We start from the raw sequence: 26,178 nt of genomic DNA, 5'->3' as shown, positions 1-26,178 counted from the left end.
GTTACACCATTTTCGCTGTTACCCCATATAAATCATTGTTATTTGGTAGTATGGAAATAAAGAAACACGTGGGCATGAAATCAAATAGGGGCTTAGAAAGTTACGTGCCTGCTCGTCATTATTTTAGATATGAAATAGAAGTATGTGTTGGGATGAGCAGAGAAGTCCTAAAGCATCACTCCACATATTTCTCTTTCTGTGAGGCTTAACACTTGCAGATGTCAGCGCTGACCTGGAAGCCAAACCTTGGTAATTCTACTGATAAATATATTCCTCTACAGAACATCCCACTTATTCTTAAGTAATTTACCATCCTACTTTGCTTACTATAGGTCATAAGATTAAATTTGTCTTTGTGAAGTGCTGAGTTGCTGTTATTTAACTCAGAACTTATCTTTAAGTCAAGCCTCATAAATTTAATAATAATTAGTCATAGTTACCCCTGGAATTTTTACTGCTTTCACCATCTGCTCTTCTCAGTATATGCAAGGTGTTAGATCTATTTCACGGTAACCGAGTAAACTTTCACTTCTAAAAATTACTTTCTCTTGGAGAAGTGATTGATATATTTATGATTTTTGAGAAGATGAGGGGGAATCTTCTGTGATTTATTCTTCAGTCTTTTAGACGCATCATATGGTTATATGTACATATACAGTATTAGTAATGACCCTGATATTAGATTAAATCCTTTTACCATTTAACGACTTTTGTGTACTTGGGTATTTACTCCTACTTTTGATGTTGTTAGATTTGTCTTTATAATTTTTAGCCATCCAATCCTCATTTTAAGAGTGCAAAGTCTTTAGCTTAGGGAGCACAACTAATTATTTCTCTATTTTCTAAGGAGGCGCTCAGCACTTAGTAGTGATGAGTCCACTTCTTGCTGTATGCCATCATAAGGCTTCTGTCTCCCAACGCAGTGTAGTCCATACGTTGCTTCTCCCGTTCAACCACTGTCACACCTCCATGTCCATTTGCTTTCTAGGTGTAGACACCAAGACCTACGGGGTCAAAGTTGTTAAGTTGCCTAATGCAAAGATAGAAAGAAGAGGAGACACAGATGATGAACTATGAATGTCCTGTAACTGTAAAACAAGCTTAATTTTTTTGTGTGAATAGCAGAAGGTTTGGAAGCATTTTTGGAAGCATTCAGAAAGTTTTCCTAAATTGTGTGCAGAAATGGAAGTGTTTAGTGAATAGGCTTATCTCTTCCCAAGAGTCCTACCTTAACTTATTAATTTATAACCCTCATTTCATTGTATATGTAGTAAAATGTCAGGATGAACTGATGCTCTGTGTGGAGGGATGAGCGTATTTTGTGCTCTGCAGGAATTCATTCTGACTTCATTAGCAATATACTCTAGAAAGGTCTTATAGTTAGCTTGTCTTTTAGCCCATTATTAAAATGGTTATATTTGCTCATATAAACTACTTTGAAAAGTTATAAAGTAAGTAATATAGTTTTTTCAAAAATACAATTTTATAGTTAAAAACGTTGTTTCGAATATTTGGGAAAGCTAAAATCAGAGTTGGATGAAGAAATGAGCCAGTTAGCATCAAATAATGAAATTCTTGGTCACGAATTTCAGCTAGTAAGAATATAGAAATTGTTTACACATATATGGAGCAAATTCTGCTTAAGGAACTGTTGTAACCATTTTACATATATGAATGAACAAGTATTGTTATTATCCTCATTTTACAAATGAGGAAATGGAGATTCTTGGAGGTAAATTGTCTGAGGTCACACAACTAATCATTCAATTTAATAGTCAATTGAGTGACTTACAAGTAAAATGTAATACTTGCTGGTGATAGTTGATCGGCCGGAATATATGTGTGCAACTAACTATTATTCTAGATAGAGTAAAATATGTAACATGGTGAATCTCCATGGAAACATCAGAAAAAGATGCATATATTTCTGATTGGGCAACGTAACATAGATGGTGAAGGAGAGGGACACTGTTAGAGGCTGAAAGAATATTATGAGTAAAGGCATGGGAATGTGAAAAACATGGCGTACATAGTAAGGGTAAGGTGTGGACAGGAGGTAGGCCATGAGAGATGATAAGGCAGGGAAGATAGTTGGGTCAGTTCATGAAGACCCTTGAATGCCTTCCTAAGAACTTTAGAACCATTAGAGCTTTTTGTTTACTTTGCTTTAGCTTTTTGGTTTTGCAAGTTCATGCATGTGGGTTGTTATTTTTAGAAGGCAGCAGTGCAAATAATGGATTATAGAAGTGGGAGAGAGATCAGAGAGTACTATAGTAGTACTGATTAGGGACAAGGATTAAGGGAATAGCAGGGAGAGGCTCCAGCCAGTAGCTCATATTTTGCCAGAGGGAACATGGCAGACTTAGGAAGACCTGTCCTTGCTATTGGGGGAAGAGAAATCAAAGCTATGCACACCTACTGATGGTGATGATGAGTAATCCTCCTCCTCCTCATTATTATTATTTATTATTATTAATATTATTATTTTTATTGAGTGATTTGGTTAAAGCAGTTATTTGGAGTAGTGAAAATCTCAGCTTGGCCTTAAGACCTTAATTCCAAGCCTCAGTCATTTAAAAATGGGAATAATTGGGGCGCCTGGGTGGCACAGCGGTTAAGCGTCTGCCTTCAGCTCAGGGCGTGATCCCGGCGTTATGGGATCGAGCTCCACATCAGGCTCCTCCGCTGGGAGCCTGCTTCTTCCTCTCCCACTCCCCCTGCCTGTGTTCCCTCTCTCGCTGGCTGTCTCTATCTCTGTCAAATAAATAAATAAAATCTTAAAAAAAAATAAGTAAATAAATAAAAATGGAAATAATTGTACCTGCCTTGCTGGGCTCTGGTAAGAATTGTATGAAAACAGGTGAAAGCTTTTGGAAAAGTGTTTCACCTTTGGTAAGTACTCAGTAAATAGTAGTTGTATTTCTTTCATTTGTTAATTATTTTAGCCATTATTAAATAAATACTAGCATGCAGATTACAAAAGCACATGGTGACAGACTTTGTAGACAGTAAAGGGTTAATTGACAAGCCATTTTCTACAATTTTTAGATGTGCTTATACATTTTAAAGTGAGTGTCCATATTACATGTATATTCTCTTAACTCTCTTCCTATTAAAAACCAGGAGATTAGAGTCCATTGAAGTTACATAATTGGCTTTATATGATTATGTATCAGTGGAAGAGCTGAGGGAATGATTACATGTAGGCCAGTGTTAAAACTTCAGTAACACTTTATGTGGTTGTTATAGATCACACCTGTGTATAATTTCTGGCTCTATCTAACACATACATATACGTTCATGTAAGTATCTTGCAAAGTTTAAGATGTTATGAGGATATAAAATATCGTTAGAAAGTAGTAGTTGATATTGCCTAGCACTTAGCAATGACATGTAGAGTGAATTGAATATGGCATACAAGGCACGCTAGGTTAAAGATACATTTGTGGAGAGTCCTTTGAAGGCAAAGTTGATATGATATACTTAACAGCTCTCAATATGAATAAGTAATATCAGTATATTTCACGAGTTCTATAGCATCATTTCCTTGAACAGTACCACATTTATTTATCAGTACTAGCAGGAGCCATGATAATGAAATTTCCACGTCTTTTCTTCTAAATAGTAAAATCATTTTATAAAGCAAATTAGAAAGTGGCTGAAATTGACCAAAATTTGGAAATATGAATTAGTATCAGTAGTTATTACCCGTGATGAATACCGGTAGCTCATTTATCATGCTCTAGAAAATAGATTTGTGTGTGCCTACTTCTTAGCTAGTGTGTATCTTTAAATTGATGCTGGATTCTGGTAGTGGCTTTTTTTTTTTTTTTAAGATTTTATTTATTTATTTGACAGAGAGAGAGAGAGACAGCCAGCGAGAGAGGGAACACAGGCAGGGGAGTGGGAGAGAAAAAAGCAGGCTCCCAGCAGAGGAGCCCGATGTGGAGCTCGATCCCAGAACGCGGGGATCACGCCCTGAGCTGAAGGCAGACGCTAAATGACTGCGCCACCCAGGAGCCCCTCTGGTAGTGGCTTTTATACCTTGTGTAGTTGGAGTGAAAGGGTTACAAACCTCACAGTCTTTACTGTCAAGTTTGAAGCCTGGATTTCTGTAAAACGAAGCGAACTAACATTTATTGGGCATTTACTCTGTTGCAGACACTGGGCCTTTGTGCTAAGCGCCTTATGTAGTACTTCATTTAATCTTAGCAACAGCCACGTGAGAAGTAAACATATTTATGCCTTTTCTCAAGATGCAGAAATGGAGGTCTAGAGAAACTAATGTATTTGCCCAAAGGCATGCAGCTCATTAGTGGAGCTGGGCATTGTCTCCAGCCATGTGCTTTCTTCTGTAAATGCTGTCCAGGTTACATTGGAATTAGAGACATTGTTCGGAACCTTCCTCTCAAGTCCGTGTTCCAGTGTTACACTCCTCATTAACCTAAAATATAATTTAGTTGAATTGGCTCCGTCAGTCTGTGTTTGAGTTTGAAGATTTTATGGCTAGAGAGCAAAAGGAGTGTCAGAAAAAAAATTCAGCTGAATTTTTGCTTTTTTTTTTCAGTTTTATTTTTTTTAAAGATTTTATTTTTTTATTTGAGTGAGAGAGCAAGAGAGAGAGCATGAGCTAGAGGAGGGGCAGAGGGAGAAGCAGATGCCCTGCTGAGCCCGATGTGGGGGCTCCATGTGGAGCTTGATCCCAGGACCCCAGGATCATGACCTGAGCTGAAGGCAGACGCTTAACAGACTGAGCCACCCATGCGCCCCTGTTTTCAATTTTAAAAAGAGGAGATCTGGGGCGCCTGGGTGGCACAGCGGTTAAGCGTCTGCCTTCGGCTCAGGGCGTGATCCCGGCGTTATGGGATCGCCCCACATCAGGCTCCTCGACTATGAGCCTGCTTCTTCCTCTCCCACTCCCCCTGCTTGTGTTCCCTCTCTCGCTGGCTTGTCTCTATCTCTGTCAAATAAATAAATAAAATCTTTAAAAAAAAAAAAAAAATAAAAAAATAAAAAGGGGAGATCTTACCAAATAACTGTCACAGTAGAATACACACACACACACACACACACACACACACACACCCCTGAGATAACATCATGATAAATATAAGTGAGATAATCATGATTGTATATTCTCTCTTATTAGATGATCCTTGAACCTTCTGTGAGAGTAGGTCTGCACACCCAAACAACAGAATTTATTGCATGCCTGCGAAGAGCCTTACGCTTTGTTAGATGGTGAGGATGCTGTGGTTAACCAATGGGATATAACTCTTATTCTTATGCAGTTTATATTCTGGGTGGAATATTCTAAATATTTCACCTGAGTGTGAAATAATAGCACGTTTAAGACCTTGTATTGGAAAGATGCTTTCAGAGTTTCTCCATTTAATATTTGTAGGTAGGGAGAAAAAGTTCTGCTGCATATATCTCTTCTTCCAGACCTTTATATGATATAAAGTCTCTGACATTTCTTAATTCAGAATTGGCTTTTTCTCTGCAGCATGAAGGAAAAACTGATTGGTGTTTGGAAATCAAGATTTAAACTGAGTTAAAATCAAGACATAAACAAACATAGTGAAAGGGAAAACTTGTCTTCCTATAGTCAGCCTTTCAGTGTTCACATATGAAAAAAGAAAGAAAAAATAAGAGAAAACTGAAAAAAACCAAAAAAACAGCACACTGCAGAAACAGAAAAGACTGCCTGTGATAGCTTACAACCAAAAATCAAAGCAAACAAACAAAAATCAACCAAAACTAATTAGTACCACATTTGGAAAACTCTTTTTCTCTATTTAATTACTTTTCTGAGAATGTGAACTTGATCTGTTTATTTTACTCTCCTGGTAATGAATCGTTTCTTCTGAAGAGTTTTTCAATGTTTCATAAATGGCAGCATCTAAGTGGTGTTAGGTCAATTAAGGTTCTGTACTTTAATTATGCCATTTAGAGACCAATTAAATGCATTAAAGCACGCATTTACATTAATAATTGTTTTCACAGGTATTTGGTGTACATAATACTTTGGTGAGCAATCTAGTATTTCCAAGTGAAAATCTCTCTTTAGATCTCAAGAGCGTTCAATGTTTTCTTAATTTTTTTTCTTTTAAAAATCATCTTATACTCCTTTCTCTTCCACCATCCTTAAAATCTTGTAACTTATCTTAAGATATATACAGGTTTCTGTCTCAATTCTGATGACCAGTAGTTGGTAATCCAGTGTGGCAGTTCTCAAAGGATACCTGTGAATAAATGTTTTTTTTTTTTTTTAATATTCTGCGTGACCAAATGTGAAGCATATGTAATGAAATTCTTTAGCATACTGAAGATTAGTGGTTACTCTGAGACTTTTTTCATGAAGCACAATTTTTACTAGAAAGAATGACAAACTATGGTTATGTAGATGTATTTGAAGGCATATTCTCAAAAATGATTGAAGTGAGCCTTCAAGGAAAACAAATGACAATATTTATTCCTAATGATAAACCTCAAACTTCCAAAGAAAAATTAGGATTTTGGAAAGCTTGTATCTACAGAACTGATTGCCTAGCTGAGTGAACCAAGAGTTTTTTCTTCGGTCAATGCCCATGTTTCATATTCATGTATGTGTAAAAAATCCATTCAAAGTATGCAACAGGCAGTAGATTTTAATTTATCAGAATATGAAAATTTCATGGATAAGGTTTCAGATTCCACATGGCATCTAAGTTTTAGGAGGCTCCTACTTGTCCAGTTCTTGCATCGTATCGAAGACTAATCACTCTTACGTAAGGCTGTTAAAATATCCCTCCTTTTGCAGCTATGTATTTGTGGCCACATACTCTTCATAAATGTCAGCCACAACATATTGTGATTGATTTAATGTAGAAGCAGATAGCCAGTTTCTTCTCTTAAGTCGATATTTGAAAAAAAACGTAAAACCTCACCACTTTTCTCACTATTTTAAAAAAACGTTAAAATGGATTTATTATTTTTTTTTTAGTTGAAGTGTAGTTAGCACACAGTGTTACATTAGTTTCAGCTGTACAACATCGTGATTCGACACCCCTGTATGTTATGCTGCGCTCACCACAGTGTAGCCACCATCTGCACGAGCAGGGGGGAGTTGCAGAGTCAGAGAGAGAAGCAGACTCCTGGCTGAGCAGGGAGCCTGACGCAAGGCTCGAGGCTCGATCCCAGGACCCTGAAATCATGACCTGAGCCAAAGGCAGACACATAACCAACTGAGCCACCCAGGCGTCCCGAACCTGGCAGCATTTTTAACATAATTGTTCTTATTCTTACTTAGCCTCCTTTTATTTTTCTTTGGCCAGATAAAAAGAACTCTGGTATCTTTGACAGGAATTACACTTAACCTATCTCACGTAGCAGTTAATGAAAACAAAAACAAAAACAAATGCGGAAGACAGAAGGTTATGGTAAAATAGCCATGGACTTCAATGACTACTGACAGATACTCATTACTTCTGTTGGTAACAAAATTACCAACAGATTGTATTTGGGCTGTGGGAAGTCAATACATGTTAGAAATTTAGCTGAAGTGATTTGTAAAAGGGTATACGAGGGGAGGCTAATACTCTGTTAAAGCAGAAGGAACTGGAGGTGTTTGGAACAGGACAGTACTTATGATGGGCAAGGTCAGACAACCCATCTCCTCAAAGCAGACTAATAAGATTTCAGGATAACGCTCATGTTTTTGGTGATTTCTAGAGAGGAGGGCATTGCACTTACTATACTGTGCCTGTTGATGCTTTCTCTTTTCACCCACAACCCAAAGATACCTTAGGGAGGATGGAATTCAGGTTTGGTACCATCACTCTGTTTATTCTTTTTTTGCCTTTCTTCCTAGTTTGTTTCCATTTTATTATTACTAAGTAGAATTTAGAACAAGTGGGGTGCCTGGGTGGCTCAGTTGGTTAGTTAAGGGTCTGCCTTTGGCTCAGGTCATGATCTCAGGCTCCTGGGATCCAGCGCTGCATCAGGCTCTCTGCTCAGCGGGGAGGCCGCTTCTCCCTTCCCTCTGCCCACTCCTACCCCTGCTCGGTGCTCTTTCGCTCGCTCTGTTCTCTCTCTCAAATAAATAAAATCTTAAAAAAAATTAAAACAAGCTTAATCGGTTGAGTTAGTATGCTGTGCCAGCATAAAATTCAACCTTTATTTAAATATAGTTTATGTAAATAATAAGCTCAGGGGAAATGAAAGTTATTTCCAGATTACTCTGTTAGTTTAATTTTGGGAATTCACAACTCTTGCTCATTTTTGGTCGTTTGTCCTATCATTGCTCCCCTTTCTCGAATATAGTATGGTCTCCTTTCAGTCCACTCCAGTCCCTTTCTCAGTCATCTCAGTAATGCAGACTCACAAGCATAAATAACTTTTTATGTATGTAATATTCTCTCAATATGTAAATGTAAATATCAGCCTTAAAATCTGCCTGGGATTAGGTGAGTGAAGTCAGGGATATCCATATTTACATCTATAGCAAATATATACAAAATATATGTACTTAGTTATGAATGGTTTCCTGTGTTTGTTAGCTAGGCAGGCTCAGATTTATTTTTATTCCTCAAGTCCATGACTAGTTATAATCTTAGGCTATGGGAGGTTATATGTTCTTTTCCCAAATTCTTTATTAGGTAAGGATAGAGTTGGAAGCAGAGATACAACATGTTACAGGGTTTGCAATATTTTTGTTACCAGAGCAAGTACGGCGTCTTGCTGCATACGATTCTTTTCTTTAGAAACACCTGTTATCACTCTTTGTTGGCCATCCAGGGAATGCAGTCATGGGAAAAGCAGTCACTGTGTAGCACTGCTCTGTTATGGTGTTGACTCAGGGTCATTTGCTTCACACTAAATTTCTAATCTACACAGGTATGTTTGGCTGAGTCTCTTCTGGTGATCTAATTCATTCATCGGTATTCCTTACACAAACATGTCCTGAGAACCTGTGTTTACTGCTTAAGCCTTATTGGTAAATCATCACTGTGCTGGTTTTTTTAAATAAACCATTCAGGACATTCTGGAGATTTCCAAGTCAGTAGCATAGTTAAAGGTTGGAAATCATGATTCTTACACCTGTTTGGAGTCTAGTTATCCTGTTACACGTATGACTTGCCCTATTGTAAGAGTTGGTGCTTGGTTACATGTTTTGTATAGAAGTTACTACATTTGGTATAAAGGCACAAGATAAACATGTCAAGTTTTCCTTTCACGTTTTTTTTTTCCCCCTTTCTTTCCAGTACACTCATTTTCTCTTTGTCCTGAGATCTTTCTTCAGCTGGGCTGATGTAGGCTGGGAAAACTACTCTTTATACATAACCTGGGAAGGAACGTACGAAGGCACACCATTCTCTGTGAGAGGGACTGTGGTCCTGGTGGTGCATCTGGATGTGGGAGAAGAGATGCACTGCAACAGACAAACGGTGGGGGAACTCCCCTGAGATGACAAGCAAGGATGAAATCTCCCAAGCAGTGAGGGGGATGTGTGGAGTGGAGGGGGGCAAACAGGGATATTTCACACCTGGCATTTCCTGTCTTAGTGGGAGGGGTAAAGAAGAAAGGAGACATCTGGGTCTTTAAGAATATTGAAGTTTTCAAGAAGCCATTGGGGGTTGGGAGACAAAAAATGAGAAAGGAAAGCAGAAAAGGATCTCAGATCAAAAAGCGTATGCTGCACGTATACTTGGATAGAGAGAGAACCCTGCTCCTGTTTTCCCCGTGTATTGTGGGATCTCATTGGTGAAGGCCTCTGTGTTTGCTGCCACTAAGAAGTAATGTAAAGCTGAGAAACTTGATCTACGTAGGTAAGAAATATATAAGTAAATCTGTCAGCCACTACCAGTCCTGTAGCAGAAGTTGAGAGTATCATGGTGCACCCCGCTGGGCATGGGCTCTTGTTCAGGGCATGAATATTTAGGCACTTGGTGATGGACTGAGAAGAAGAAAAAGGAAAAAAAAAAGATGTTTTAAATGTTTCGGTTTTTTGATCCTTAACTGGGGGTGGTTATTCAGTAGTGAGACATTTTTGAGGTTTGGAAAATACTAGGAACATTTGGCAGGAAGAGACAAGTTTTGTGGCAATAATTTGTTCCTTGTGGACCCTCACTCCGGACATGTGTGTGTGAGAGAGAGAAGAGGAAGGGTTATATAAATACTAAGTCTTTTGAATGACTGTTAAAATGATCGACAGTGAATTATTAAAGTAAAAATCGATGTGATTATTCTGGAGCATTAATAAACATAATCAGAAATTTGTGACTGTTGGGTCATTTTACAGGCAGAATTTTTCCAATCTCAATTGGAACCTAGTCATTCAATGGCAAGAATATTCTTCTGATCACTTTTTTTTTAAAGGTTTTTTTTTTTTTTAATTTTTATTTATTTGACGGAGAGAGAAAGAGAGCACAATCAGGGGGACTGGCAGGCAGAGGGAGAAGCAGGCTCCCTGCCGAGCAGGGAGCCCAATGTAGGGCTGGATCCCAGGACCCTGGGATCATGACCTCAGCTAAAGGCAGACACTTAATGACTGAGCCACCCAGGCGCCCCCACTTCTTTTTTTTTTAATGAAGAATGCGTCCTGTTTAAGTTGCTTTTTGTGTTGAATAGAGGTTGTGAATGAAGAGGCGCATAGTTTTTTAGCATAAGCCCTGGTGGTTTCAGGTCTGAAATACTACTGCCATCTTTCTGTTTCAGGCTGGTTATATCCAACAGTCAAAATATAGAATGGTTTTCCTAAGGCCCAGTGGCCATTCACATGAACCAGTAACTTTTTTTTTAATTTAATTTAATTAATTTAATTAATTAAATTAATTAATTTCACAGAGAGACAGCCAGCGAGAGAGGGAACACAAGCAGGGGGAGTGGGAGAGGAAGAAGCAGGCTCCCAGCAGAAGAGCCTGACGTGGGGCTCGATCCCAGAACGCTGGGATCACGCCCCAAGCCGAAGGCAGGCGTTAAACGACTGCACCACCCAGGCACCCCATGAACCAGTTACTCTTAAGCATTCGTCACTGGTATCCTAGCATTTAAGTTTTTTGTGGGTTGTCATAGTTTTCGTGATATGACTAAAACATGTGTTGTTGTTGAATATTTTATTGTTGCTGTACCCATTGTATTGTCAGTGAAAGTAGAACAGAAGAAGTGATATTGGAGAAAAGATTAAAGGTTTGCTAAGAGGTGGTGGAGAGTTTGCTATTACTAGCAGGGATGCTTTTGAACAATACTGCTGAGGAATAGATCTAATGAGATTTGGGATTTTTAAAAAAATTAGTCAGCATTAGTGTAATATTCCTTCAGAGAACGTTTGTAATGCCCACAAGAATGTGTTGGTGCAGGGATCAGATTCCAGGCTAACCTTCAATTGCTTTCAGTAGTTGACATAACACACACCTGTGTGTTCTCTTCCCTGACCTCAGAATTGTTTTGAAAAGCTTCTGACATGTGGGAGTGTGAAAAAGAGCAGATTTTGATTTGTTTTCTGACAAGTAGGAAAAAGAAGTTCTAAATGCAGTGTTTTACCTGTGTATGGTGCTTGCCGTAAGGGCCTTGATTTATCTTCTGCCCTTCTCGTCAACTGTGGAATCCAAGGTTCCGTGATAGATTAGTGTTTTTCTTGAAGCATTTTAACATGCTGGAGGTGGAAATCTGTATATATGTTTACATAAAAATGTAAATAAATGTAAAATAGCACTCGGGTTGTGTTTCTTTTTCTCAGGAAGAGTCATTTAGAAATTATCTCTCCAAATAAATTGTGAGTAGGAAGACTGCTGACGAAGAAAACTGACCTAATTCAGCTTTACCTTTTATACAGTGATAGGTAAAACTCTCCTTGATAAACATACATTTGTTCAACATGAGTATTACCATAAATGCTGTCACTTAAGGGAAAATGTCTATCGAGTATCAGTAAATTTACTTTGAACTTGAACCACGCTGCAATAGCTTTAGTAACTGAATCAGTTGGCCTTTTAAAATATATGTTATAATATATATCTTCTATGTTTATAGTGTAGAATAAAATGGGATCCTGGATTGATTTTTATTAAATTCACAGATTTTTCTTCTAAAAATTAAGCTTCACTTGGTTTGGCCTCAGCAGCTTATTCCTTGCAATCTACTTAATTGAGTAACTTCTGCTGTTTATCCTAAAATGCAGATAAATGGCTTTCAGCACACTGTTTATAGTTTAATAGTTCCTGAAGTGAGTCAACATTATCTGCTAGCGTCTACATGTCATAACTAATGATCTCTCTGCTTAGACTTTCTTGCGAGTGAGGAGACACTGAACTCAACAAAGGCAAGAGCCTGGCACAGTTGGGGGTGGGTGGATTGTTTGGGATGGTGCCTATTGGATAAGGCTTTCTTCCCCCCTTATTGGTATGAAATTGGAAGAGCCATGTTACCTTTGCCACGATTGTAGCATGCCATAAAGTGCTGTATTCCAAAGGCTGGGGTGAAACTATTTTAGGAAGTAGCTGTTAGAAGGATGTGTTTTATTTCAAATCCTCTAATTAATAATTAGCACAAGTTTAATACTTTTCTAGTCAGGCTATTTGACTTGATGATAGAGAATGGGAGTCACCAGCAGATTTTCACATCACTATCAAGTAACTACTGTGGTTTTAGTATGAAAGCGAATATTTTTTGTCTGCCAAGAAGGATGGAAAGGAAATAAATAACTTTAATTGTTAAGTGATCATTTATTGTAAGTGGGGCCTATTCATTCTGAAAGATCCTCATGCTCTTTCCTTAGGGAAAACAAAGCAATGGACCAGTACGGGACTTGCTCCGAGTGAGGATCAACGGGTCTGATGACCATAATTGTTAGGGTTCATAAGGTCTACCAGTCGCCAGCTCCTTAAATAATAAGAAGTCTTGCCTTCTCTACTGAATTATTTTCTGGGCTTTTAGGTGGAGAATAGGACATTCTGTAGGTAAACATAGCGAATGGTCTCTTAATAGCTGAAATACCAATTCTAACATTTTGGCAAAATATTTTGTTTGATCACATATGCTCTTTGTGAATGTGGACAACTTTCTAACTAGACTAATTTAGAGAGCCACTGTCCTTTGCTCCCACTAGTCTTGGGGAGCACTTTGGTAATTCAAATAGAACATGAGTAAGTATAGATTTCTTACCTCCTTACCCTGATTCTGAACTTTAAGATCATATACCCAACTTATCAAAATATTTCAGGGCAAAAAATATAACACACACAGATATATCTCCCTTATGTCAGTGTGATTTAAAATACAGAAACATCAGAAGAAAGGTTTTATGAGAGGTAATTATTTTTCATGTAGCATCCTCAGATTCATGTTTTTTTTGTTCTTTTTTGGCTGTTTGTGTGTCATGAGACCCCATATTCATAACTATTTGAAGGAGGAGGAAGGAAACATTTTGGCCATAGAATATATTGTGTGGGTATGTACATCATTAGCATAAATGAGGAGATACAAATTGGATAATGAAATACAAAGGAAGCAAATTTAAAGGTGAGATCAGTAAGGCTTTTCAAAGTCTGGGCCACTGAGTCTACTAGGCTTTATATAATTAAAAATTAAAAATAATAAAATTGCTTTTGGAGAGTGTTTTGAAAATTGAAGCCATTTGTTTATCAAAAGAGGGACAGCTTGAGCAGTATCAGGCCAGAATGTTCCGATGTGTGCCATACTCAGATTTAAGATAACACAATCATTATAATAACATAGCCTCAGTTCAGATCTTTCCTCAGTGTTTCTGCCCAAAAGTCAACAAGATTGTCCTTTGGCAACCTTATTCCTATAAATCAAAGTAGAGCAGATGTGTTTCAAAATCTCAGCCTTATTTTAATGGCCAATTAATTCAGAAGAAAAACTTTTTTCATCTTAAAATACCAAAAGTCCGTACATTGCTGGTCATGTACATACCCAGATCCCAGTTCAACCATCTTGGCTTATTTCGGATGCACAAACTGGGTTGCGGGAATAGTTAGAAGGGGCATATAACGTGTTGTAGCACACCTCCTAAATTTTGGTCCCCCTTCAGCTGGCCTGAGAGTGTTACTTGGAACTCTAAATGCAGTATTATCTCTAACCCCAAAGTCTGAATATAAGTCATATGACTTGTCAAGTTCTGATTAGAGAGACTGGTTTATGGACACAGTAATTTTTTTTTACTCTGTTGTTCCTAACAGATATCATAGGGAGTTTTTCTAATTTTTTTTTGTAAACTGATGGACGTAGCAGGTAATTAGTATGTAATCGATGAAAAAAATAAAATATTAAACATTTTCTTTAATGTATATATTTAAATTTTATTTACATTTTGAAATGGATAGATTTTCTTCATTTCATCTCTTTTTGTGCCTATAAATGAATTTTTTGTTTTTATTTTTAACCATCTGCTAATAGGAAAGGGTATCTGTTTTTTTGGGTAAGGTTTTAGATTATTTATTTAAAATGGCACAGATACTAGCCTGGGGGCCAGATGGTTTTGTGTTTATATAGAGTGTAAAAGGAAATGGAGTGCAGGCGTTGGTGTGAGGGAATGGTCAGCAGCCCTTTTATGACTAAAGAACAAGAACAACAACAGAAAGTAACTTCTATTCCACTGTCCGCTACTGGATTTTATGGCTTCTGAGCATCGTGGCCATGTTTTCTTCATCTCTGTGAAATCACAGTGCTATGTAGACAGCCTTGTGAATGATACGTGTCTCTTAAATCAATGTGGACTTGCTAGTAATTTTATGCTGGGTAAAATAAATATTTTATGCCAGTTTAACTGTACATGATGAAGAGAGTAGTTATGTCTCAAATACAGATTTTATATCAAAAATTTTAAGAAGTCAAATGATATGGTGGATTTAATAAAAAGAAAAAAAATTAATGGCAACCATTTGGTTTTCCATATTCCCAACGTTTTGAAAGGTTCCAAATTATAAGAGGAGTTTGACTTTTAGGTTTGGTAAACCTCTTTAAACAAAGATTTAAAAATGTTTACATAGTTGATCAGTTTGTGAAGTTGTGCTTATTTGAAAATAAACTTAAGAATTACACATTTAAGTACTATTCTGAATGTCAGAAGGCTAATATAAAAAATAGATTTCTAGATATTTAAATGTCCTATATTTTTCGGCCTTGCTTATAATCCGAGGCAGATTTTAGCCATCTGGAAATGATATATAATACACTGTGGTCAGTGACTTTTTTTCTTTTCTTTCTTTTTATTTATTTTTTTGATTCTAAGGTTTCCTTTCCCTTTTACCTTTCCACTGTCATATGCCATGTATCCTGAGCATAGCTCAATGCCTGACTGGAATAATCTCTCTTGCCAGCTTATAATCAAAGGGAGGACTGAAAAAACAGCTGAGCTGCATTAGGCAACCACAGTCTGGACTGCATTTCTTAACTGCTGAATAACACATCACAGGTGCAGGATTAGTGCTGCCTACGGGGCTGGTCTTTCTAGTGGAAACCCCTAGCAATTCTGTGCCTCCTCCTCATGTCTCATCCCAGGGAACCTGGCAACGATCTATCAAGCGTACAGAAATCAAAAGTGAGTAGTGGGAGAAGCTCTTAGAGCCTGTTTTTGCCTTCCAAAAAGTGTTTGCAAGACCAGTGAAGCCAATTCCGGCACCAAAAAAAAAAAAAAAAAAGATGGTAGAACTTAATCTTTCTTGGCATAGAAGGTGGAATAGAGCAGCAGTTCAGGGGGTTCAAAAATTTTATGCACAAAAATTCACATGTCAGGAAAATGCAGTTTAACTTAGCTGTCCAGGCAGTGTATAATTTAGGTTAACTTTTAACTACAAAAAGCTTTACATGTATTTTGTGCTGCATATGTGTTGGAGTGGGTGTGTGTGTTTACCCTTCATTTTCCAATGCTGTCATGGTGAGAATCAAGTGTTGGGGAGTGTAAAGTCCTTGTGATGTAATTTAATTGTTCGTAGCTTTGACGTCGGGAATTCTTCTGTTCTCTCTGACATGTAACTCTAAATTCCTAATTTATAAAAGTCAAGGTTGCTTTCTTCCAAACGGTTTTTGAAGAATGCCAACACTATGTTAAAAGTATTAATTGTGCATTTGAATATTAGCACAAATGAATGTTTTGAAAGTATAGTTACCGAGTCACTTACTTTTGACCAATAAGGTTATACATTCTTTTAGCAAGGGAAAGTAGACACTCAGAAATGAAGGCAAAGCTATTTTAGTAATTTGTGTCAGTTTTGGTATCTCTCTCAGAAGACATTGTTGTGAAACATAGGCATAAATGTAAACAAAACAATGTAGCTAGCACTGCAGTGGTCGAACAGTTCTTTCCTCACGGTTTTACCCTTAAAACTAGGAGGGCTTTCTAGTGCTCAGATTCTGTTTTAATACATTTTGTTATTGGTACCATTGTTCATTGTTATTTCACCAGAGATAAACGTTTAACGTTATTGGTGGTGATGATAGTAGTTGGTAACAGTGTATTTTAAGATTAAAAAAAATTATGTATATATATGTGTGCTCTCTCTGTTTTATGCCTCAAATATTTAAACGTTTGAAATAGCGGTGTGTTTGTATTTTTAGGTCAACACTCACCTTAACTAAGATATCCTTTAACAATGATCCAATTAGAGGTTACAGACAGGATTAGAAACAAAGATATCCTAAATGCTTTCCAGGTTTTCTTCTTTGGGGAAAAAGAATAGCACGAACATGGTGATTTGGTTTCTGCTCTGTCGGCCTTCATTGTGAATTTTCTTCTTTACCTGCATGAGTCTGTTCAAAGTATTTTGCACATCAAGCTGTCTTGGGAGTGCTTGTGAAGCTGCAGGGTCAGTTTTGGTGTGGGGACAAGTCGAACATCGGCTTTGATTAGCCTCGGAATTCTGTGGAGCAGAGCATTGGGAGGAGTCACTGAATAAACCGTAACTCCCCGTGTGGAAATCTGCCAAGTGCTCGTGGACTCTCTGACATTATTGCCACGGGGGCTGTGATTCAGGTTCTTTGCCAACAATATGGATTTAAACAGAGATAAAAGACACAGATACTTGTAATTTTTAAACCGTCCTATCAGCTGTGATTATGCTATTTTATGGATATAGGTTGTTTGATGTTAAATTATTTTTCACATAGTGGTTTCTTGCTTGTCCATTTCATTACTCCTTATGTTGATACTTTTATTAAGATACCTTTAACCATGTTATAGTTTTGAGTATTATCACAGATTTTTAATTTATTTGAACATGTTGTTTGAGTTTCTCTAAATTCAAAAGCATATTAAGACCTGAGGGAAAGGCCAGCCGCTGTTTTACCTTTAAAAAGTATACATGTAATGTCCAAAGACCTATATTCAATCATGATCACTGACTGTGTTTATGCAGGCTCGTAACTCTGCGTTAGTTACCTACCAAACAAAGAAATATAAATGTGTATGTTGTCTGTTCACATTTATGTAACATTTAATCCTTTCATGATTTGCTCAAGTCATAATCCATCATCCCATAAAATAAAATAGTGGAATGATTGAAGCTTTCACTTTTTATCCAGATGTTTTGGGATCTCTTGGCAGGCTTTTATGATGTAAAATGTTGAAGACAAGATTTTCCTACAGAGCCTGAGGGAAGTGGTAATGTGGGTGTGTGAGTGTGGTGAAAAGAGAAACAATTGCCAGCAAATGGAGACATGTAGAAATATTTTATGATAAAAGGCCTAGTCTCCATAGAGAGCCAGTACTTCTCTAACATTTTTAAACTAATGTGTTTTCTGAACCTACTCAATAGTGTCAACAGTAAACCATTGAAATGAAAACCTGTCAGGATCCCTGGTTTTGTGCTTATGTTTTCTGAAGAAGGTATTGGTTCATTACTGCCACCTATAGTCGTCTTCCCTCCTGTGCACCCCTACCTAGGACTGACTTATATTTGACAATTATATGTGGCATTATGACATCTATTTGATTGTTTTCATATACTGTGTTTCGGATTTCCATATGTGGTTGATCTGTCTCACCATGTTCTGCATGTCGGTGATTTGTCTCACCAGCGAGATTGTTATTTTACTGGGAGCACGTCAAGTGCTCTGGGCCATTGTGTTTTGTGAATGGAATGGATTTAATGATTATTTGCTAAATCAATTAATGAGCAACAAGAAAAAGAAAAATTAATAGCAGTGTATTAGTGGGCCTTGCACAAATTTTCAGGGTTTCTTAAACCCCAAGCTTGGTATTTTATAGACTTTTTTGCCCACAGTGATGAATCTAGAAAGAAAGAGAAACTAAAAGCAAGTAAAATGAAGCAAAAGGGGAGTTGAAGAGGAATAGAGAGTCAGAGTAAGAGAAAGAAGAAGGGGAGAGAAGAAAAAGAAAAATAGAAAATACAGGAGATGAAGGAGTAAGGGAAAGGAACGAAAAAATTGAGATAGGGAAGAAAAATCTGAAGAATGAACACTCAAAAATTGAATAGTAAGCTTAAGCAGCACAGCAAATGACAGTGATTTACTACTGTCACTCTGCTTGCAAGGAACTATGACAGGTCTTTGCTTGGAATAGCTCGTCCAGTCCCCACAGCAAGCCCGTGAGTGCTGCTGCTCTCTGCATCCTGTGTAAGGGAGGTGGACTGACATGCAAAGGGCCCAGAGCAAGGGGAGAGCTGAGCTGCGGCTTGAACTATTTTGTCTGTTTTATCGTCTGTCTTGGTCAAGTCTGGGTCCGCTGCTTGGTGACCATACCTGCTACTGGTTTCTCATCTGACATTTCATCGCCCCTCCCCCCCTCATAGCATGCCCAGGAACTTACTACAGAATCTTACCTTTTGTCCCTCTCTCCTCTGACTTCTGAGATTCTTGAAGTAGAAAGATTCATGTGCAGGTAACATTACAGTTAATAAGAGAAAGTCTACTCTTCCCTTAAAATATATGTGATTTCGCTTTGGCATTTTTGAGTCAGACTTGTATTTGTATTTTGTGACTTTTGAAGAATTTAGGCACATATTCCAACTTTTTATTAATGACTGGGTTTCATTTTGTTCATATATATTTTTTCTAAGTTTTTGTTGCAGTCAACTTAGAAAATTTATCTGAAAATGGCTTCATATAATAAAAGAGGGCTAGGCGATGAAAATTGAGGTTGGGCCTCTGAACTCAGTAAACTTATCAGACAGTAAATTAAATCACTGAACTGAGTTAAAGGATTCAGGGTTTAAATGATGAAAATAAAAATGAGTTATCTATTTAAACACATTATTTGAGATCACCAGAAGTTATTTTAAAGATTAATATTGTTTTTAAGCTCTGATTCAAGTTTTATTCCTATGTATCATAAACTTCTTTTTTAACCAATGTATTTAAACCAGTTTTGTTTGAGAAAGGGAATGGGCATTGAGTCACATTATTTATTATCATAACAACATGGATAGGAGTAGGATAGATCATTCCCAAAGCATTGCTCACCAATTCGGTACTCTCAAATGCTTCTTCATGAAACTTTTTATCCACGATACTTAAAGTACAAACTTGTGTGATAGGAATTTCAATTTCTCTTCTTGCTCCTGTCTGCCCTCTGGTGAAGATGGGGTAGAACAGTGACAACACTTAAAATCTTGTTAATTTTTTAGATATTCCGAGAGCTTAAAAAAAAAAAAAAGGTAAAAAAGAAAATGAGGAAAGGAGAAAGATTACTAGTAGATCCTTTGGGACAAAATAACCATATGTCATCTTTCAAGGAATTTTGAAGAGTCAATCCAATTCTCATTGTGTTGTGTATTACAATTTATGTTTCCTTGATTAGATCTCTATTGTTCATAAAAATTGTTTTGTGTTTTAATGACAGTGGATTCTGATATTTTCTTCACTATGATATTTGAAACATTCTTTAATATCACAAACTTAAAATTTTTATTTATGCTATTTTTGAAGTGATAAGAATGTTACTGAGAAAAAAATTTAAATCAAATATAGCTAAAATATACGTCAAGATATAATGGATGAAATGGAAGTTAAAATTTAATCTGTTGGAGAGTTTTACTATTGTAAATTCTTTTTTTTTTTACATTTACTTCTATGTTTTCTGATACTTTGTAAAAATCTTGTCTCATTTTTCTGTAAAAATCCTGAGGAAGAGCACACAGTAATATAAAATAATATAGAAATATTTTTTAAATAATTGAATTATTAAGCATATACATAAAAAATGAGTTATCGCAAAGTGTTTGTACCAAGTTACCAGCTAATAATTGTCCCAATTCCAAACAAGTACTTTAAAGAAACTCTTTATAACAGTGCCTTATTTCCTAAATTATGCAAGAAGAGATGCCACAGAAAACTTGTATATGGCTATATACAAATATGCAAAATAGCTGAAAACATGTATATAACTAGAACATATATCCAAGTAAAGATATTCAAGATAGTCAGGAAAAATAACTTCCTATTTAAACTTCGTAATTGAATGGAAGTCACATACTATTGCATGGTGATCCTAGGGTTATTTCATGAAGTTTGGTTAATTTCCCTGGAAACCTATAAATCTCTTAGTTATAAAAATCATAAGGAATATAAATATAATTTAGTTGTGATTCATTAAAAACACACAAACACGCAAACATACGTCTTAAAGTCATCTTGTGGTTCATTTGCTCCATAAAAATCTCATGATCCTCTGAAAAAATGAAAACTAATTTTTTATTGGCTTCCACAGCCCTGTTTTTTATTATCAGGGTAATTTCTCTGGTTAACTACTTGAGTTAACTATACCGTGACCAGCTATGCCAAGCAGACAGAATTTGGAGTGTCTGGATTCACACTGTTAAGCTAAAGATTGGTATTAGAGAGACAGAGATAGAGGAAAGGGAAGGGTAGGAGGGAGAAAGGAAAGTGAAAAATGGAATGAGCTTCTAAAGAGTGATTTATTCAGTGAAGTAGTCTAAGAAATTTCTAGAAATCAGATTTTTTCCATTTTCCCCTTACATTTCTCTCTAAGGTTTATTTATAATTCTGTTACTAAGTATAAAAAAAATAACTATCTGGAAAGCTATGGGTAAGAAATAATCACTTTTGTTGAAATTCTGTTCAACTTAAGTAGAAGTTGAATTTTTACTTAGCTTTACTTAGTAGAGATTTTTTTTTTTACAGATTTAACCTGTTGATTTAGAAAATATGATCATTAAGCTATACTTCATGTTTCTTTAATGGTTAGTTATCTTTCAGTTGCTTTCAATGATTATCTTTTAGATAAAATTTAATACAAAATCAAGTAAAATGAGGATCTAATTAATAAAAGATCTTCCATTATTTGAATGAGCTGACTAATCAAACTTTATTATCTCTTGAACTTTGCCTTTCTTCTGTTTCAAATGGAGGGATACTAGAAATATAATAAGTGTAATGAAATGTAAAAAATACAATTTAAGAATTGTTTTAATCAGACATCTAAAATTTGGGATAAATCTGCAGGATTGCTTCTCTGCTATTTATCTAGATGTTCACATTTATCATAAATATGTATCTCTGTCTTTTCTTCTAATGCTTATTTCAGCATCATTATTATCTATTATCATGTTTTTATAAAATCATTATTCTTTGTGTATTCATGTAATTGTGCTTTTTATGCTTTAGTTGATGTGTTCTGTCTTGTTTTTGTTCCAGAATGCCTGGCTTATGTTTGTGAGGCTGGCTTGATTTTGCACTAATTGAGTATGGCTTTATATGAAAGTTACTTTTTAAAAATAAATCCCTTTTCATAATGATAATAGTCAATAAAACAGTCTAATTTCTTGTCCCTTTTTCTCAAATGGGAACTGGCTATTAAGATCTTAATCAGTAGTTAACCCCCCCCCCCACAAGCAGAAGTCCAGCACTAGATAACTTCATTGGTGAATTCTACCAAAAAATCAAATTAATACCAATTCTTCTCTCCTCCAAAAAACAGAAGAGGAAGGAACACATTCAAACTCATTTTATGAGGACTGCAGTACCCTGACACCAAAACCAGACAAGGACACCACAAGAAAAGAAAATTATGAACCAATATCCCTGATGAACACAGATGCAAAAATCCTCAGCAAAATATTTGCAAACTGAATACAACAATACATTAAAAGGATCATTCATCATGATCAAGTGGAATTTATTACAGGGATACAAGGATGGCTTAACATCCACAAATTAATCAATGTGATATACCACATTAATAAAATGAAGATTAAAAATCATATGATCAACTCAATGGATACAGAAAAAGCACTTGACAAAAATCAATATCCATTTATAATAAACAACTCTTGACAAAGAAAGTATAGAGGGAACTCACCTCAAAATAATAAAAATCATATATAAGAAGCCTACAGCTAACATTATATTCAGTAGTGAAAAGCTGATAGATATTCTTCTAAAATCAGGAATAAGACAAGGATGCCCCCCTCACCACTTTTTTTCAACATATTATTGAAAATCCTAGCCAGAGCAATTAGATAAGAAAAAGAAATAAAAGAGATCCAAATTGGAAAGGAAGAAGTAAAGATGCCTCAGTTTATAGATGCTAAGGACTTCACCAAAAAACATTAGAACTTGTAAATGAATTCCAGTAAAGTTGCAGAATATAAAATCGATATACAGAAATCTGTTGCATTTCTATACACTAGTAATGAAATATCAAAAAGAGAAATTAAGAAAATCGTCTCATTTACAAGTGCATCAAAAAGAATAAGATACCTAAGAATAAATTTAACCAATGAGATTATAGAGCTATACACTAAAAACTCTAAGACATTGGATGAAAGAATTGACACAAATAAATGGAAAAATATTTCATGCTCACAATTTGTAAGAATTAATATTGTTAAAATACTCATACTACCCAAAGCAATCTACAGATTCAATGCAATCCCCATCAACATTCCAGTGGCATACAATTCCAAAATTTTCATGGAGCCATGAAAGACACCAAATAACCAAAGCAGTTTTGAGAAAGAAAAACAAAGCTGGAGGCATCATGCTCCCTGATTTCAAGCTACAGGTGGCCCTTTAACAATGTGGAGTTTAGGGGTGCTGATCCCCCATGAAGTAAAAAATTCATTTATAACTTTTTACTCCCCCTAAACTAATAGTCTACTGTTCACTGGAAGGCTTACTGATAACATAAACAGTTGATTAACACATATTTGTATGTTATATGTATTATATACTGTATTCTTACAATAACGTAAGCTAGAGAAAAGAAAACGTTATTAAAAAAATCATAAGGAAGAGAAAATACATCTACAGTACTGTACTGTATTTATCAAAAAAACCTACCTTTAAAATCTGCACGATTCAACACCAGTATTGTACAAGGGTTAAGTATATATTACAGTAAGGGCTTATTGTGATGATCCTTTGCAATATACACACATATCGAATCATCATGTTGTACACCTGGAACTTATATAATGTTGAATGTCAGTCATAACTCAATAAGAAAAAGATCTTATAATTTTTCTTTTAACAGTGTTCTTAGATTTTAAGATGAGCCTAATCGGATCATTCTGCTAATCATTTAATCATTCTGCTGCTGCTCCTTCTCTTCCCCTTGTCTTCTATTAATCTCCAAATTATCACTCAATAATTTTATCTTACAACTAGAAATATTGTGTGATAATTAATTTCATTTCACAGGGAGTTAAACACATATAGATTAATTGACTCCTAAGTAGCAGTTGCACACTTTCACATAAATCACACTCTTGATTTGATTATTTTGGCAAAAGCAAGTGAAGAAGTCTCCACTTGTCTCATTTGCATTTAACCACTCATTTCTTTAATAATGCTAATTAAAGAAATCATTTTATCATCTCACCGCTGTTACTTGTACTGGTTACATTGTATGAATGCAACCTTACATGCTTATTCAGGATCTTGTCTGTTAACTCACTTTATAGAAATGGTATCTCTATTATGACCTAGCAGTACTTTTTTTTCTCTTTATTTTTGTTCTTGAGAAATGTGTTTCTGGTAAAATGACATACATTCTGACTACATGTTAGTGTTAAGTATTTTAGAAAGATTATTCAGTACTACTTCATAATTTTCATAGAAAGTATGGTTTTTAACTGATTTGTCCAGTGTTTGAGAGCCAGGAGTTGACTATAAAACTTGCTTGGATTAGAAGACTCAGCTATCTTTCCATATTAATAACTGAAGTAGTTAACTTAGAATCTTCTGCAGAATACCGCAAAATAGATTGTTGATAACTTGCAATATAGACTGAGACACAAATGCATAAAATATGGTAAACCATAGTGGATTTAGTGTTATTACTAAGCCAGTGTTCATTGGTTCAGTGGTATATCCCATAATGAAGATTATCTAGGGAAGTTTCTTCTTCCTTGCTGGATTTTCTTTTATGATTGAGTTTTCCTTGTTCACTGATGTTCTTTATTCCACATCAGGATTCGAGACTAATTACTTCCCTGTTTTGAACCGAGAAGCAATTTGCAAATGCATTTATGTAGCTCCAGCTACTATCTATAGCTACTCCATAGATCCACAGTGACGTAAAAACAGAAATCATGGGCCTCTCCAATGCAAGCTATGAAAGATTTTGTGATGCGAAATATGAAAATTTCATGATGCAAAATTCAGTAGTCCTTGACAGAAATAATTAAAATCTCCACAAGTACTAGGATCTTCATATGTTTCATCAATATCCATATAAATGCGAATCCTTCATTTTTATCACACACACACAGACTACAGAGGACTTATCATATGAGGTATATTATTTCAAAACCTGCTAATTTTTGTTTTAACATAAAGAGACTGGCTTATTTTTTCTTAAAGTATCCTTCTAACTTCTCCTGTTCAGTAGAGAGTATACCTGGTCCTTTTTACATTCTCTTTTGGTATTTTTCTCCATATCTCTAAACAGATAATTGTATGGCTACCTCTTGATTATTCAATTTTAGGCATTACCTTTGACCTTCCACTTTTGAAGCTTTACGACTCTCTCCCTCACTATATACTATTTCCATCCCCTAAGCTATATGTATAGAAGTTAAAACATTATTTGTTTTGTTAGATTTCTATATTTCCATCACAAATTAATTTCCAAACTCTTAATCAGTGCAAATTTAAAATACCTGAGTTATTGTATTAATTTTAACTTTTTGGACCTCTGTCTCCAGAATTTTTTGACCTGCCTTCAGTCAGGCCTGGTTGATCCTTTGGTTTAGTCATAGTTTTCATCTCACTATCGACCTTTACCATTATCTTGAGAGTATGCATCACCTTTCTCTTGGGTTGGATCTCCCATAGCAGAAACTCATTTCTTCTGTTTTCTTGTTTACACTTTCATTTGGGCATAGCATCTCCTCCAATAGCTTCCTGAGAAAGGTGTATGAGAGGTAAATTTTTGAGACATTGAAAATCTTCAATTTTTTTTTATATCTTCGTATTTGAGTTATAATTTGCCCAGGTATTGAGTTCTGGATTTCAAACATTTTTCCCTCAGAATTTTGAAGACATTACTCTATTTTATTTTAATTTCCAGTTTTGCTGTAGAAAATTCAGTGCCATGCTTATTTTTAATCAATTTTATTTTTATCTTTTTTTTTTAATGTTTTTTTATTATATTATGTTAGTCACCATACAGTACATCCCCGGCTTCCGATGTAAAGCTCGATGATTCATTAGTTGCGTAACACCCAGTGCACCATGCAATACGTGCCCTCCTTACTACCCATCACCGGTCTGTCCCATTCCCCTACCCTCCTCCCCTCTGAAGCCCCCAGTTTGTTTCTCATAGTCCATAGTCTCTCATGCTTCATTCCCCTTCTGATTACCCCCCCTTTCTTTATCCCTTTCTTCCCCTACCGATCATCCTAGTTCTTATGTTCCATAGATGAGAGAAATCATATGATAATTGTCTTTCTCTGCTTGACTTATTTCACTTAGCATTATCTCCTCCAGTGCCGTCCATGTTGCAGCAAATGTTGAGAATTCGTTCTTTCTGATAGCTGAGTAATATTCCATTGTATATATGGACCACAGCTTCTTAATCCAGTCATCTGTTGAAGGGCATCTCGGCTCCTNTGTTCCTTCCACGATTTAGCTATTGTGGACATTGCTGCTATGAACATTGGGGTGCATATGGCCCTTCTCTTAGCTATGTCTGTATCTTTGGGGTAAATACCCAGTAGTGCAATGGCTGGATCATAGGGTAGCTCAATTTTTAAC

The 26,178-nt window shown here is 36.0% G+C and overlaps 1 protein-coding gene across 3 annotated transcripts in view; it reads left to right on the top strand.

Annotated features, from left to right (window-relative positions):
* The window catches only part of BMPR1B (bone morphogenetic protein receptor type 1B), a 151,471-nt gene that overhangs the window by 73,683 nt on the left and 51,610 nt on the right, over window positions 1-26,178 (top strand). The window contains exon 1 of one of the 3 annotated variants that reach the window (XM_034671649.1): window positions 15,404-15,541. The exons of the other annotated variants lie outside the window; for them this stretch is intronic. The gene's annotated coding sequence lies outside the window, so the exon portion shown is untranslated. Of the gene's footprint in view, window positions 1-15,403; window positions 15,542-26,178 lie in introns of those variants that run through there. 3 annotated transcript variants of the gene reach the window in all.

The sequence above is a fragment of the Ailuropoda melanoleuca genome, chromosome 11 (genome assembly GCF_002007445.2).
Source record: "Ailuropoda melanoleuca isolate Jingjing chromosome 11, ASM200744v2, whole genome shotgun sequence".
Lineage (NCBI taxonomy): Eukaryota > Metazoa > Chordata > Mammalia > Carnivora > Ursidae > Ailuropoda > Ailuropoda melanoleuca.
This window is presented reverse-complemented; position numbering and strand designations above follow the sequence as displayed.